Source organism: Balaenoptera borealis (genome assembly GCF_965194805.1).
Source record: "Balaenoptera borealis genome assembly, chromosome: 3".
Lineage (NCBI taxonomy): Eukaryota > Metazoa > Chordata > Mammalia > Artiodactyla > Balaenopteridae > Balaenoptera > Balaenoptera borealis.
Genome location: NC_138866.1, coordinates 179,878,110 through 179,894,750, shown reverse-complemented (window position 1 = coordinate 179,894,750; position 16,641 = coordinate 179,878,110). Strand labels below are relative to the sequence as shown.

The following is a 16,641-nucleotide window of genomic DNA, read 5'->3' as shown; positions in this document are numbered from 1 at the left end:
TTAGATGGAGAAATGATCATGTCCATTTGGGGGAGATCAGAAAATGTATTCAGAGAAGGTGGTATTTGAGGAATAAGTATGATTTCTACAGTTTATCCTAGAGAAAGGATGCTCAAAGTTGATGAAACAGTATAAGAAAAAATTGCGTATGTGTCCGACTTCTAGGGACATGTAGGTAATAGTAAGAATCCCAGTGTGGCTGATTATGGAGCAGTTGTAGGGGAGAAAGGGAATGGAAAGCTAATATGGGATCATGCGTTGGAGGACTAAATGCCAAGGAGAGGAGTTTATAATTAATGTGGTGGGCAGTGGGAATTCACTGTGAGTTTTGACTAGGAGAAAGACATGCTTGTGGCCGTGTTTCAGGAAGATTGTTCTGGCCTGTTGTGGAGGATGAATTGGGGAGACCCATCTGAAAGCCGTTTGCAGTAGATCATGTGAATGGTAAAAGCCTGATCTTTAGGGAGTCTTAAGCATGCAGTTATTAAGAAAAAGAGGTTTTGATTCAAAGTCAGACACATTGGTGGGTGTAAACTGAGCCTGAAGTTGGAGAGAGGAGGAGCAAGTCGAGGGCTCTGAGCTTTCCAGACAGATTAAGAGAATGGAATCCTCATAGTTGGAAAACAATTGTTTTTAGGTGGAAAATTAATCTGAGATGAAAGATAATTCACTCAGATCCATTTACCTGGAAGTATCTTCCCTTCTCTAGTCTATATAGAGCAAAACTTCATGAAGAAGGTGGGGTATAAACCCAAGGGGTCATGCAGTTTTACTCCTTACAGCATTCTAGTCTGTTCACATAAATTAATATAGATTGCTTTAGATTGTTCCATATGCGATTTGCGGGTGTTGGTCTGGTTTACCCCAGTTGGTGCAAAATCAGGGGCTTTTTCAGTATCCTCTAAAACAGTTTTGAAAAGTTCAGAGGCACGAAACACTTTCATGCCCATCATTTTTGTGTTTCAAAAAAAAAAACTCAGAGAAAAAGAAGCTTAAAGACAAACTTCTAGAATTTTCTTTGATACTTTTGTGGGGAAAGCAGATGATAGTTTCCCATAAAACTATATCTACTACAACAATATTATGGAATTTGAGCTTAATATAGATTAAATATACTTTTTTCATATCACAAATTATGAAAATTTGTTCTGAAACAATATTGTAATGTATTCATCTGTCATCTCTAGAGCTTTAGGAGATTAGACATATATATAATTTACCTTTTCATCAAAGTCTGAGGTACTGTCTCTGACTAAGGAAAGAGAAGGTGGTGAAGATGTAGGAGGAAGAGGGAATATTAATTAATATACTGAGGGAAAAACCTAGTGCAAAAAAAAAAAAAGTCGAGTCCATGTTAGACAAAGACGTGAAGCTACATTGTCATTATTGGTTCACTAGATCCAAAAAGCAAGACAAAAGCAGTCCAGTTATAAAAACCAAACCTTATTTGAAAGAGAGCTAAGTGATACCGTCACAGTTTAGTTACTTGCCTAGTGAGACCTTAAGAAAACAAGCAGGTTTTGCCCTGTGTCCTATAATGTTGTTTTTACCATTTTCAGGATAGAGAAAGAAAGTCATGCCAGTGCCAGAAAATTTGCCAAGTGCTTTGGCATCCTGGGAATTTATTCAGCTTATTCTGAGGAGGTCATCAAGTTCCCAAGGGGCAGACTTTTTTTCAGAAGATATTTTGGTAATGGGTCTAATTATAATAACTTTGTTTAATAGCATACTTTTCTTTGAAAGAACTGAAGAATTTTTTTAAAATAATTTTTGGTTTCTTAATGGTAACCTATGAAGTTGGGAAAGGGATATTGATTATCTTATAGCCATAATCTCTTTTCTGTATATTTGGGAAAAATAAAGGAACTCCATCCCACTTACCTCAAAACTGACTAATGAATTGACCAATCTTTCCAAAAATCTGGAGAAGCTTTAGCTCTGCTGTATCACTTTCATTTAGCCAGTGAAATGATGTTCTTCAGAATCTTGAATATTAAATTTAATTTTGACTGTATTTGATAAACTCAGAGTTTAAAATATACCCCATCAAACTTAGATCTTTGTGTATGCTGACAAAGATCAAGGTGATTTGTAGGGGTTAGAGATGAAAATCAAAAACATTATGCTGAGGGGAAAAAAGTCCAATACAAAAGATGTGAAACTATGTTCTCCTAATTACAAAAAAAAAAGACAAAGTGTTAGAAAAAAAAGTGAACTTATAAATCAAAGTAACCCTAAATGGAGCCATATGGCAAATGAAAGGAAATATAAAATGGCATGAGGATAAAACTAAGCAAGGCAAAAGGATTAAGAAATTTCACTGGAATGAGAAGTAAGTTAAGAAAGACCATTCTGAGTTAACTGTAGCAGAATAAAGGGATTGGCAGCCCTCTCCGTAATTCTGCTGCAATGGTTTCTAAAATATTGAGTAAGGCTTTGTGATTCTAATTAGCTAAGTACTAGAAATATGCCTTCTAATGGGACTCATATGGCTATATGGAATAACTGCAAAAATATGAGGGGGTTTGAGCTTAATATAGATTAAATATACTTTTCATATCATAAATTATGAAAAACTGTTCCGAACCAAGATTGTAATTTATTTATCGGTCATCTCGAGAACTTTAGGAGGCTGGACATCTGTGCAGTGCTATTTGCAGGTCTAATCAGGGTTTTCCTTGTGCTGACTTTGGGTTGGTTTTCACAGTCCTTGATTAGTGAACTCTAAACAATGATAATGATAACCAGGCATAACTTTGATGTCGTTCCTTAAATGAGAGTGTGGCCCAGATAGGAAAGCTAATGGTAATCATAATGATAGCCTATGTATATTGAGTGCCTACTATTTGCCATGTGTTAACTTATTTAATCCTCACAACAGCCCTACTAGACATATGAAGAAACTGAGGCACAGAGCAGTTAAGTAACTTGCTCAAGCTCACACAGCCAGCAAGTGGCAGACCTGGGATTTGAACCCAGGACTTCTGGCTGTAGGTCCCACACTCCAAAGTTCACTGTAGTGCGGTATTTCCCATGCTGTGGGAAATACACATGTATTTTTTGTACTGCTGCTGGTGACATCCCCAGGTGTCTGGAATTCTAACCATGGTGTCTCGTCTATCTCTTTGGACCTTTTCCCCCCTGTTCTGATACAGCCACAAAACCCCTTAGGATTCAGAGAATATGGTGCCCTTAATGAATCATCAAGACGTCGATGGGCATTTTGGGGCTTTTCTGTGGAGATCTCATTTCTTAATTCTGACTCAGCCCACCAGAATGATTTGATGGTTATGACATATCATCCCTGCATGCAATTAAATGAATAACAGTCCTTTACCCACACTTGCTAGTGGAAAAGAAAGAAACTGACCACATTTTTGGAACACATTGCCTCTATAAGTAAGAACAACTTCTCCCCGTACTTACTCTCCATGAGTTTGAATTTTAGAGAGATTTGTTAACATTTGGAATACTAATATTACATAGTCCAAGAATAATGAGAGATGTGTGTGAAATGAGAGGTTTAGTGAACTATCCGACGACCAAGATTCTTGAGGCCAAACCCAAGCAATGTTACTGATACCACATATGACCTTACTACCCAGCTTTAAACATTTCTTGCCCAATACTAATCTCATTGCCGTTTCATCTCAGATTTTTCCAAGAAATGCTCACTTGTCCCAGCTCTCTGTTAAAAGAGAGCATTGGTAAAGTGCTTCATATGAGTACAAGGGCAAGAGCAACAAATATCACAGCCCCATTGTAGATAGAAGGGGAAAAGGATGCATGAAAACGTAACAGCCTGATGAAATCCCAGCTCAGCAGCAGTGCCATTACTTGATAGATTGGAATATTCTTTTTTTTTTTTTTTTAAATATAGGCTATAAGAAGAGAAAGTACTTTCTTTTTTTTTTTTTTATTAATTTTGTAAGTGAAATAGGGAGCATTTTCTTTTTTCAAATTTTATTTATTTATTTATTTTTATTTTTGGCTGTGTTGGGTCTTCGTTTCTGTGCGAGGGCTTTCTCTAGTTGCGGCGAGCGGGGGCCACTCTTCATCGCAGTGCGCGGGCCTCTCACTATCGCGGCCTCTCCCGTTGCGGAGCACAGGCTCCAGACGCGCAGGCTCAGTAGTTGTGGCTCACGGGCCCAGTTGCTCCGCGGCACGCGGGATCCTCCCCGACCAGGGCTCGAACCCGCGTCCCCTGCATTGGCAGGCAGACTCCCAACCACTGCGCCACCAGGGAAGCCCAGATTGGAATATTCTTAAGAGAACCAGTGACCCTGTTCAGTCAATGCATTTTGAGTCCTCCTGGGGGCCAGGCTCTCTCCTGGGCCCTGAGGACCCAGAATTGAATAAAGCACCTTCCTGACACTCAGAGGGCCCCTAACTGACTCATCTCTTCTCTGTTAAATCCTTTTGTCTCTAAGTCTTGCATAATCATGCTGTCACATTGAGATCTAGTTCAGTAGTTTCATGATGTCCCCCTCAAGTCAGAGTGAAATAACAGCGACTCTTCCTCTGAAATCCATGGAAATGTTGAGTTTACTGTTTCATTCTCCTTGATAAAATAGAGCATAATAACTAGTTGCTGGGTTACTACAGAAAACTCAGGCCCCAAACGGCAGCCGGGAAGAGCAGTTAGCAATTAAGGAAAGGAAATGATTAGTGGGTTTGAAACCCAACCCACTGCCCATGTACTTCTTAGCAGAATCAGGCATCTAGGTTACTTAGGCAACTTTTATCACTAAGGAAGTAGTTTTGGTGACTCATGCTCATACAGAATAATTTCTTTCCAAATCTGTGTATTCAGTGACCTTACCATTATCCTTATGTTTTTCCTTCTCTTAGCACTGGGACATAAAGACTACATCTGGATGGCTTTGGTTCATCACTTATTAGTGTTATCCTTCACTGGCTGGCCCATATTTTGAAATTTAATGGACTCATGGTGATCAGAGTAAAAGGGCAGTAGTTCCTGCAATATATTGCTATATTAAAGGTAGAACAAACAGCTTCTTTTCTAAGCAGAAATGTTGTATCTTGTAATAACAACGTTTCTTGTCAGTTATTTTTATTTATGGAACAGTGCTGTTTAAAATACTAGTCACACTTTTGATAATTAAACTAAAATACTGAAGTACTTTATACCATAACATAAAATCCCTTCATTTTCCCCAAAGAGATGCAAAATGGAATGAAAATCTCCCTGAGAGTTGTCCAGAGATGATCATCACAAAAATAAAGGAAGCTGAAGAAAACTCCTTTGCCAGCTTCTCTCTTCAGATTTTTGATCTACCTGATTGATGTTCCAACAGTATTTGTTTATGGACAGTTAATATTTTTTTCTGGTAAAAAAATAGTAGAGATGGTGTAGAAAAAAATGAGTAATGAAAAGTGTTATAGGTTGATGATGTGTTTGGAGAATTGTGTGCAAGAACTTACTATTGACAGAGAAAAACAAAACAAAACAAAACTGGGAGCCAAGTGTCTGAGATGATTCTGGGTTAGGACAGGAGCAGCCTGGCTTGGTCTCCAGGTTTTTCTGGTAGCCTCAGTGGTGACAGCTTTCAGTGTGGTCAGCCTCAGGGTCACGTGAGTCGTTATTATGTTTTTTTTCTTAACCCCAGAAACCATGCCGTAAGTCAAAATTTAGACAGTTTAGCTGTTTTCATTTTGCTTTCAATCTAGTCGTTTTCTGTTTTTAATTTTGTGCCTGGAAAAACTTGAAAAAGGCCATGAGTCATGACAACTGTTTCCTTTTCCTCCAAATAGAAGCCTTAGCAGCTGAGCGCTTTTCAGTGGGGACCCTTTAAGGGAACGTTTGGGAGAAATACGTGTCCGGGGGTTCTCCCAAAGTGTGGTACCCAGACCGGCAGTGGCAGCATCACCTGGAAATCTGTTAGAAGTGCCCACTATCAGGCACCACTCCAGATGTGATTGAATCAGAGACTCTGGGGAAGGAAGTCTGTGTTTTAACAAGACATCTAGATGGTTCTGAGGAACGCTAAAGTCCGAAAACCACTGTGCTAGTGAATTGTTAGTATTTGTGGCTATCAAGAATGTGAAAAAATATAGTGGTTGGAAGGTGGGCATGTTTATGAGTCTTTGTTTGTGAGGAGATGAAGCATAGAGAGAAAAGAATGCTTTCACTTTTGGAATTCAAAAAAGAAAAAGAAAGCCTGGAATTTAATTAGCAGGACTAATTACTTGCATGAACCTTTGCTCTCTCAGAGAACAGCGACGCAGATGACTAGGTTACTGTGAAGTATAGTGGCATGGTTTTGAAGTTCTAGAAGAATCTCTCTAGTGAGAAAAGGCATGCCTTTCCATATTAGGACATAAATTCAACTCAGTTTTGTAGAATCCTATAAGATTCTTGTATCCCAGTGACTTGGCCAGCTCCTTTACTTCTTGAGGCCCTACTTTCTACATCTGAAAACCATATGCATCGTTAGTTGCCATGAATTATCTCATTGGAATGAAGTGAGGGATTCATTATATGGAAGAGGATTTGTGAGGCATCTTGATTACTGAAAAATGCAAAGCATAAGGATCAAGAGTGATGAATATAAATATTGATGCAACTATGAGTTGATATGTCAACTTCCCTTTGATATGCGCTCCCCCTTTTTATTTACTTATTTATTTAGGCTGCACCGGGTCTTAGTTGCGGCATGCGGGATCTAGTTCCCCGATCAGGGATCGAACCCCGGCCCCCTGCATTGTGAGCTCGAGTCTTCCCCACTGGACCACCAGGGAGGTCCCTGATATGTACTCCCTTTAGTCTTGACTCTCATGTATTCATTTTTGGTGTTAAATAAATCACAGTTTTTAAAAGCTTTGATCTTCATTTCCTCATGGAAGACATAGTATTCATGATACCTACTCACAGGATTGTTGTGAGAAGAAAATTAGATTAAAATATGAAAAGGCAGTTTTAAAGCTCAAACATTACAAATTTTAGGTGTTGTTGGTTTGATTGTGGTTATTTCATGTCCACATTGAGAAAGCTTTGTGATTGTTGACATAATGATATCATCCAGGAGTTTGGAATAAGTGTGTACATCAGCGGATTTTATGATTACAAAAAATAGCTATGTTTACTTTTCTACTACTTCTCCTTCAGTGGAATGTTCCCATTTTCTCATGAAGTGGGGGGAGATCCACGTATGTTTTATTAAAGAAAGCAAGCCTGGTATTTTTTATCCTTTGAACTGAGAGACTACATATTTATTCATTGTTTTCGAGTCGGGCTACCTGGGTAAATTCCCAATCCTCTACTTACTTGCAACCATGGATAAACCTCAGTTTCCTCATATGTAAGATGGGGGGGGGGGTAATAATACAGATTCGTGTGAAGACGAAATGGGAAATGTATGTATAAAATACATAGAACAGTGCCTGGCACAGAGTAAGCATTCAGTAATGTGGGCTGTTGTTGCGATTATCATCACTAAACTGTAGCATGAAGAAGAGGAAGAAAGGTTGTGTGTGAAAGTCAAGGGCAGGAGGGAATAAAAAGACAAGGGGGACAGCTTTGAAAATGGTCTGATCGTCGTGCAAATGACAATCCAAGCAATTCCCACGACTTTTGAAAATCAAAGACTTCCCAGTTGCTTCCAATGAGAAAATTAACCATAGTCATTTGTAATGGCCACGTTCCTGTAACAAACAAAATCACAATCTTGCTTGAAAGGTACATGTCTTCCCTTTCCCAGCATGAGCATGCAGAGGCAAAGAGCTGTAGGAAATGGGAGTCCAGGTCTCTCTCTCTCGCTCCCTCCCTCTCTCCCTCTCTCTCTCTCTCTCTCTCCCTCCCTCTCTCTCTCTCTCTCTCCTTCTCTCCCTCTCCCCCTCTCCCTCTCCCTCCTTCCCTTTCCCTCTCCTTCTCCCTCTCTCTCTCTCTCTCCCTCTCTCTCTCTCCCTCTCTCCCTCTCTCCCTCTCCCCCTCTCCCTCTCCCTCCTTCCCTTTCCCTCTCCTTCTCCCTCTCTCTCTCTCTGAAGTGCTCCTACTTCTTCTCCGTCTTGGTAACTGAAGTTTCTTGCTGCTCTAGGGTTAGAGCTCATAGCAGAGAAAAGGATGGGGAGATAAGAAAGTTCTTACTTGACAAGGACTGTTGATGATCCAGTACTTAAAACTGGCCCTCTCCATTTGGCCTGTGTTTAAAACTGGCCCTTCTTCTAACAGGTGCTTCTTTGTTTCCCAAAGCTCCCTTGACCTGCAGAAGTGCATTTGTATTTGGTCATCCACAGCCTCAAGGAGTCATTCTGAAGTACACCCCTTGCTGCTTTTTGCTATGGTACCTACTTTCCAGCGGATGATCCTGAACAGGATCAAAGACAGCTAGTGCTATCTTGCATGGCTCAGATCTGGTCCAAGGGAAATACTTTACCTTCAAAAGCTCAGAGGGTAATGAGGACACAATTTTCAATCCCTGGGTAGCCCTTTGAAGCTCTTTGCCTTACACTTGCAGTAAGCAAACAACCCCATAGATCTTCTGGTCAGATTCACACAGCATGCTGGCAACTTGATCCAAAAACCTTCATCTTCAAAAATCTCCAACTCTTTTTGCCTTTGACATGGATAAATGGTTATAAGAGTTACATAACCTTCCTGGCATGCTTCCTTTGAAAATGTTGCTTTATACTGTTGTATTTCACTTTGGAACATGGTGTCTAGTGTTCAGTGCTTTAGTCAAAACTTGCATTTTAACTCCTATTCAAGGTAAAAGGGGAGAGGACCGCTTTGGGGATGCTTTGATTTCACAGACTATCACCCCAAAGTTGCTGGTGCTGCAGAGGAAAGGATGGTTTACACATGCAGGTGTTGTAATTGGGAGCCTCATGAATGCCCACCCTAATCACAAAGTAAAGCTGTAAATGTGAGTAGTGGTTTTTCCTCATAGGCAGTTTTTTTGGTCGTGGTTGTTTTTTTTGTTAAAGCAACTGACATAGCACTTGGGACTGATTTATGTTATTACTTTGGGAGATAAAATGTGTTTAAAAATAGTGTTCCCATGAAGTTAAAAAATGGTTAACTTTCATCAGTTGTAAGATGATCCTAGACTACCATGTGTGTTAAAATAAACTTGTCTCAAGACAAATTAAACAAAAATATTATGTATTGTGTTTAAATTTTGTTTTTTTTGCATTTCAGGCATAACTTTTTAAAATGTGAAAACACACATAAATAAATGTGTACAGATATATACAACTCTGAGCTCATGCCAGAAATGTCTGTGACTGCCTTGTGATAGTTTTGGAGGTGGGTATCTGAGTATAATATGAATATGGGCTTGTCATTGGAATGCCATGGAAGCCTCCTGTGCTTGTTTTTGTAGATCCTAGATACTATTGTGAAAATTATACAGACCTATCAAAACTTGCTGAGAATTTTAAAACTTGATATATTATACATTTCTCTAATAATTCTTGATGTCAATTTGGTTGTTCTTTAAACTACGCTTGGTTGGCATGGCAGATTTAGGGTAGTCAAATCGTGAGATAATAAAATACCTATCTATGCATCCATCCACCCAGGGGACTCCTGAAATATTCGAATTTAGTACTAAAATTGCCCTTAATTAAAAATACATAATAACAATAATAAAAACCATGGCATTAATTTGAATTGAAAAATAAAGCAAAGTCTGTATTTTGGTTCCTAATTAGGAAAAACGAGAGAAAGATTTTAAGTCTTGAAATATTTTCTGTTTTATTACATTTTTATTATAAGTATATGGGGACAATATTAGTGAGGCCAGGGGCCTTACACTTTAGTGATTTTTTTTCTTTTCTCTCCTCTCATTTTGTCTTCCCTCCCCTCCACGCTTCTCCTTTCCTTTTCTTTGCTGATAGCGGGTGATGTGCTCCAAAGAGATGAAAATACCTGGAAAGATTCTGTGGACCAGTCAACTCTGAGCCAACTTGAGGATATGGGGGCAAGAGTCCAAAAGGAAAAGAGAGAGAGAGAGAGAGAGATGGATTCTTCTAAATTTTGTGCAACACCCATTAACACCCATGTAAACAGGGTTTAGCATTTAAACACATAGCATGGTGCATCAAGGTTGGTGAAAAGATGGTGTACCGGTAGGTCTGAAAAGGGGGGAAGTGCGTAATAAGTGCTACATTAGATAAAGCAAGGTTTAAAAGGGTGTTATAGAATTGGAAGCATCAAAATGGACTTATGACTTTAAAAAGCCCCCCTCTAAAGCTGAAAGAGTAGAAACGGTCCCTGGTATCACACTACCCACAGCCTCAAGGTATGTGGGAAAGTCTAACATGTCCTCTAGGTGCTGGGTTTTGATCTCTTCTGCTCTTCTCACGGAAAGGAACTCAGAGGATAACCGGTACCAGATCTTGGGAAAACATTGAAAGGAGCTAAGAACGGGAAGGCATAGCTAAGAAATGTTTTCCAAAGTAGAGGAATTGTGACGCTTCCTACCAGATGTGAGAATGTATATGAAGCTTGAGTAATTAAAAGTGTGGTTCCCCAGCAGACTTTTCCAAGGGATACCCCGCCCCAATGCAGATCACACTAAATTAGAACATAGTGTGTAGAACCGGAAGTATTAAAAACCAATGTGAAAGGGGAAACTAGATTTTTAGAGGAAAGTTGGGTTTAAAAACCTCACCTTGAGAAGGGTCTGCCCTTAACATTCACCTTGGTTTTCAGGAGTGAGGAAATTCACCTCGTTTTCCCTTTACCCAAGTCAATTTTCATCCCTTTGGTGTCTCTTCACTCACTGGATCATTTAATTGCTTCATCCAGGTGGCTGGTGGGGATCACAGCTGCTCCTCACTGGACGCCCTCTGCTTCCAGCAATTATCCCTGTCTCCCCTCGGAGCAGCACCATATGCCAGAGTGGGGCTTGTGGGGGACCGGGGACAGGCTTTAGGAGGAGTTTTAATTTAGTGCCATCATTGAGAGTGATGCCCGTGTGTAAAAGGCTCATATAGAATACACGTACATACAAGAAGTTGTTATTGTTTTTGTTTTTAATGCTATTCCGTTTTTGTTGTACATTTCCCTGCATCTTGCTATTTTCACTTAGCAGTACCTATGTAACCCTGCTAAAGAATTTTAGTGGTATTCTAAGTACAAAAGGAAGCTCTTGGAAGTTTTTGAACATGGCGGTATATTTTGTTCTTCAGAAGATTATTCCAGATTAAGTCCAACAGCACCTGTGATAAAACATCCCTAGACCCCAGTCTTCCAATCCCTGCTGAGACCACCGGTTCTCAGTTTCTTATACCAACACCTTAGGTTTTCTAGACTCCCCCACTGCTGACCCCCTCCTCCCAAATATTCTCACACCCAGACTGTCTGCCACCCAACCACCCCCTCCCCAAAGTTCCATCACTCACTGTTCTCTTTGTACTCACTTGTGATTTCTATATCTGAAGAAATGATTTCCTTTCAACTTTACTTCTTTGAAGTCCTAGTGCTTTGAATTACTTTCACTTCTTTTATTCTCGTGGAAAATTCCTCGTGGTTGTTTTCATGAGCATCAGTAACAGGGAGTTTGCTACCAGCAAGTATATCCTGCCAGTGTTGTCTCAGTGAATGGGTGACTTTAGAGTTTAAAAGAATCTGAGGAGTCGTATAAGATAATTGCCTGACCAAGGCAAGCATCTATTTTTAGGATTGTTCAAATGGTCATCAGATTAATACTTCTGGGACTGGGAACTTACTACCTCTGAGACCACTTTATTTTATCATCTGACAGTCTTGATTATTAGACTTTTTTCTTATATTTTGCCTTCTTCTAAAGGGTCACTCCTCTCAACCTCTAACTTGTGCTTCTAAAATCAGAGTATTTCCATTTTACTTCTTAATATCTAATTGTAATTTTCTAAAACCACAATGACTGTTTTCCCATAAGGCCTTTGCTCAGTTTAAAATTTTTTTATAGCTTTATCGAGGTATAACTGACATACAATAAACAGTACATACTTAAAGTGTAGAATTTGATGAGTCTTGACCTATTTATACACCTGTGAAACTATCATCACATTAAAAGTAATGAATATATCCATCACCCACCCCCAATTTCCTCTTGCCTCTTTATAGTGTCTCCTCTCTACCCCTCCCCTCTGCATCCCCAAAGGAAGCCTTAATCTAATTTTCGTTACTATAGATGATTTGTGTTTTCTATAATTTTATAAAGATGGAATTATACAGTATATACTCTTTTCTTGCCTGGTTACTTTCACTGAACATCCTTTCTTTGAGACTCATCCATGTTTTTGTGTTAATCAATAGTTCATCACTTTTTTTTTTTTTAATAAATTTATTTATTTATTTATTTTTGGCTGCGTTGGGTCTTCATTGCTGCACGCGGGCTTTCTTTAGTTGCAGCGAGCTGGGGCTACTTTTCGTTGCGTGTGCGTGCTTCTCATTGCGGTCTTGTTGTGGAGCACGGGCTCTAGGCGCGTGGGCTTCAGTAGTTGTGGCTCACGGGCTCTGGAGCGCAGCCTCAGTAGTTGTGGCTCACGGGCTTAGTTGCTCCGCTGCATGTGGGATCTTCCTGCACCAGCGCTCGAACCCGTGTTCCCTCCATTGGCAGGCAGATTCTTAACCACTGCACCACCAGGGAAGCCCCCAGTTCATCACTTTTTATTGCTGAGTAATATTCTAATGAACAGATGTACCACAACTTGTTTATCCATTCACTTGCTTAAGGACATCTGGTTGTTTCCAGTTGTTGGCTGTTACAAATAAAGCTTCTATGAACATTTGTGTAAAAAAAAAAAAAAAAAAAAACCTCACCTTGCATACTATATCAAAATAAATTTTAAAATTTTAAAACTGAAACATAAGGAAAAAAAGAACATGGAGGTGAATTTAGCTTATTTTTTTCTAAGTAAAGGACTCTCTAAGCCTAAAAAGATACAGGGTAAGTCACAAAGGAAAAATATGCATGATTTGGCTGCAGAAAATTAAGTACTTTTGTGTCATAAGATATTATAAACCAAATTAAATGGAAAATGTAGAACTGGGAAGTGTTTTTGTAATACATGTGGCTGATAGCTTTAGAACTAACAACAAAAATAACATTTGTGATAATTCAATAAAAAATGCATATTAACCCAGTAGAAAAAGGACAAATGTCACAAATAATTGACAAGAGAAAAAATTACAGATGACTAATAAATGTATACTTAACCCTAAACATATAAAAATTTAGGTTTTTATGTTAATCAAAAAAAGGGAAAATAAAAATACCATACTCATTTGTGACCTACAAGATTGACAAAGGTTACAAATGGCAACACTTCATAAGGATACAACAGGAGAACGTTCCAGCCACTGCTGATGGGAATATGGTCTCTGCAGTCTTTTTTGGAGATGACTTTTGACCATCTGCATAAAGGACTTAGGTTATAATTATAAACTTTTTACCCAGTAACCCCGTTTTAGACTCAATCTGGTAAACATAATAAGAGAATATTTGAATATTAATATGCAAGAATATACATTACACTCACTATTGATGTGAAAAACTAAAACCTCTTAAGTGTTCAATACTGAGAGAATGGAAAAATAAATTATTGTTTATGTACTTATGTATTGTTAAGGCAGGAAAGATATTCAGTAAAGTGTTAAAAGTGGTTGTGTTTTAGGGGTAAGGATGGAATCAAGGTTTTATAGAAGGATGTATCTTATTTCCTTTTTATACTTTTGTAATTTGTTTTACCCCTCAAAATTAGTGTGTATTATTTCTAAAATTTCTAAAATTCAGAAAAAATAGAGATCACACTTAAAAATGTATATCTTTTGATATATATAATGAAGTGCAGAATTGGTAATGATAAAACGTTAGGTGAAAATAATCAGGGTATAAAATACATATGCGAGGGGCTTCCCTGGTGGTGCAGTGGTTAAGAATCCGCCTGCCAATCCAGGGGACACGGGTTCGAGCCCTGGTCTGGGAAGATCCCACATGCCATAGAGCAACTAAGCCTGTGCGCCACAACTACTGAGCCCGCGTGCTACAATTACTGAAGCCCGTGCGCCTAGAGCCCATGCTCTGCAACACGAGAAGCCACCGCAATGAGAAGCCCTCGCACCACAACGAAGAGTAGCACCTGCTCGCCGCAACTAGAGAAAGCCCGCACACAACAACGAAGACCTAATGCAGCCAAAATAAATAAATAAATTTTAAAAAATACATATGCGATAAAATTATGATTTTGGTAACATATAATTTGTGCAAAGACTAGCAGGAGAAACATCAAAATATCAGCCATAGTTCTTTCCTTCTTTTTATATATATTTCCCTATTTTCCCAATTATGGTTTAAATATTTTATTTATTTTTGGCTGCGTTGGGTCTTCATTGCTGCACGTGGGCTTTCTCTAGTTGCAGCAAGCAGGGGCTACTCTTCGTTGTGGTGCGCGTGCTTCTCACTGCGGTGGCTTCTCTTGTTGTGGAGCACGGACTCTAGGCATGCGGGCTTCAGTAGTTGTGGCACATGGGCTCAGTAGTTGTGGCTCACGGGCTCTAGAGCGCAGGCTCAGTAGTTGTGGCGCATGGGCTTAGTTGCTCCGCGGCATGTGGGATCTTCCCAGATCTGGGCTCGAACCCGTGCCCCCTGCATTGGCAGGCAGATTCTTAACCTCTGCGCCACCAGGGAAGTAAGTCACTCTCTGGGTATTTCTAATGTATGTTTATCAGGTCTCTTTCACTTTCGGTGATAAACAAAAATTTATTTTCCAAATAATAATGTCTCATCTCTATAGGGAACAAGTATTTTGATGAAACTGCAATTTGAAGCTTTTGGATTTTAAAACTGTGAACTCTACAAGGATATATAAAGACTGCTCTTTGTTGCATTCTTTTCCCACCCTATTCTAGGATTTGAACCTAAAATGAACGGAGTGAAAAAAGATATGACATGTAGATTCCAGACATTCTTTCCTAACCAGAATGATTTTTAACTGCTAATGTGAATTTTTCCCTCAAAATATGCCAACTCTCTTATTTATTACTTGATGCCTTCCGGATATTTTTTTAAAATACTCTTACTATCTTCTAATTTCTCTTCCTTTAAAAATGTGCCTCTGTGATTTGTAAATTAATCTGTTAACCCGGAGAATATTGTTTTATGTGACACTGAGCAAGTCATGTGAAGTTTTCTCCTTTTTATTCTTTGTAATAAAGCAGAATATTAAAAAAGAAAATCTGATAGGTCTAAAATAGATTAATAAGCATTTTAAACATTCATAAAGTTCTTTGAAACTTATAAGCCTATATTATCATGTATTATTGATGTTATCCTATTATTAAAACATACTTTCGCCATCTACTGAAATATAGTCTATTTCAGTCATTCCTATTCTCTGAATGACTAAACATAGAGCAAATCCCTTTGGGACTTGTACTGTATTTTAACTTAGCAGTAATTACCTTAAATGGAAATGAAACACTAATAGTCTTGATCTGCAGGAATCAGTTTAACTCTAGAATGCAAGGGTTAATGGCCTCTGGTGCATCCCAAGTGTGAATAGAAAGTTTGGGGAATAAGTTGGGCTTGTGTTGTATAATACTTATGGAAGTGACTTTGAAAGCTAGTAAAGTCAATTTTAACAATTTTAAATAAACACGAAGTTGGTTTTTTTCCTTATACAGTGAATAAATATAGTAAGTGCAGTATTATGGGACTGTTATATTTCATTTATTTTTATCACTATTGGATCATATGAGAATGATTCTAAGTTCTGTCGTGCATCTAAACCACTACCTAACTAGCAAGGGTAAAATGAAAAATCCTTGTATATGATTCTTCTCTGGCTTTTAGTTTGTCAGTACTGATAATTGTAGCAACTTTTGAAAAAAAGACTATGAAGAATAATAAGGGCTTTTATGGAGTGTGTGTGTGTGTGCATGCAGGTGTGCCTGCGTGTGTATGTCTTTTCCCTTTTCCTCTTCCTGATACATTTGGTTTGTGTGATTTGGTTACCTCAGACAGTTCTGGATATTCAGGTAAATTACTAAAGAAAAGGAGCAAAGTAATAACAGCTCTCAAAGGCATTACATTTTTATCTCCTCTATTCATTGAAGGCTGTAAAAGAAAACAATAAAGACATCTTGTTGGATAATATGCAACCTAGTCTCCTGGTAATATAACTTTTTTGAAACACACTAGGAAAATAATTCTCTCTATGTAATTGTTAGAAAAGAATGGGTTATACCTTACATTATAATTTGTGGTTCAGCTGTTAACTGAACAAAGCTCAAACAGAACAAAGTGGAAGGAAATCAGTATCTATTGTTCTAGGCATATTACTGCATTTCTCTCTCTCTTTTATATATATATATATATATACATATATATATATATATATATATATATATACACACACACACACAAATATATGTATATATATATACAAATTAATAATCGATTGGATACAGACGACTACCTTGCTAGCAAATATTACCCTTCTTTCATAGAGGAAGAAAGTGAGTATTAGAGTCAGGATTCATATTAACCAATTTGTTTATTCTTTTAAAATAAGCTTTGGAACCTCCCTGTTGACTCAGTGGTTAAGAATCCACCTGCCAATGCAGGGGACACGGGTTCGAGCCCTGGTCCAGGAAGATCCCACATGCCGCGGAGCAACTAAGCCCGT

General features: G+C 38.5%; 2 long non-coding RNA genes across 2 annotated transcripts; one reads left to right on the top strand and one right to left on the bottom strand.

Moving 5' to 3' along the window:
* Window positions 1-3,946: 3,946 nt before the first annotated feature.
* On the bottom strand, window positions 3,947-8,182 carry LOC309625746. Its single transcript, XR_014242728.1, has 2 exons — window positions 8,108-8,182; window positions 3,947-7,665 (listed from the first exon to the last, which is right to left on the bottom strand). It is a non-coding gene; the product is annotated as an uncharacterized lncRNA (long non-coding RNA).
* Window positions 7,958-16,519, top strand: LOC309625728. Its single transcript, XR_014242711.1, has 3 exons — window positions 7,958-9,268; window positions 9,862-12,256; window positions 12,600-16,519. It is a non-coding gene; the product is annotated as an uncharacterized lncRNA (long non-coding RNA).
* Window positions 16,520-16,641: the final 122 nt, after the last annotated feature.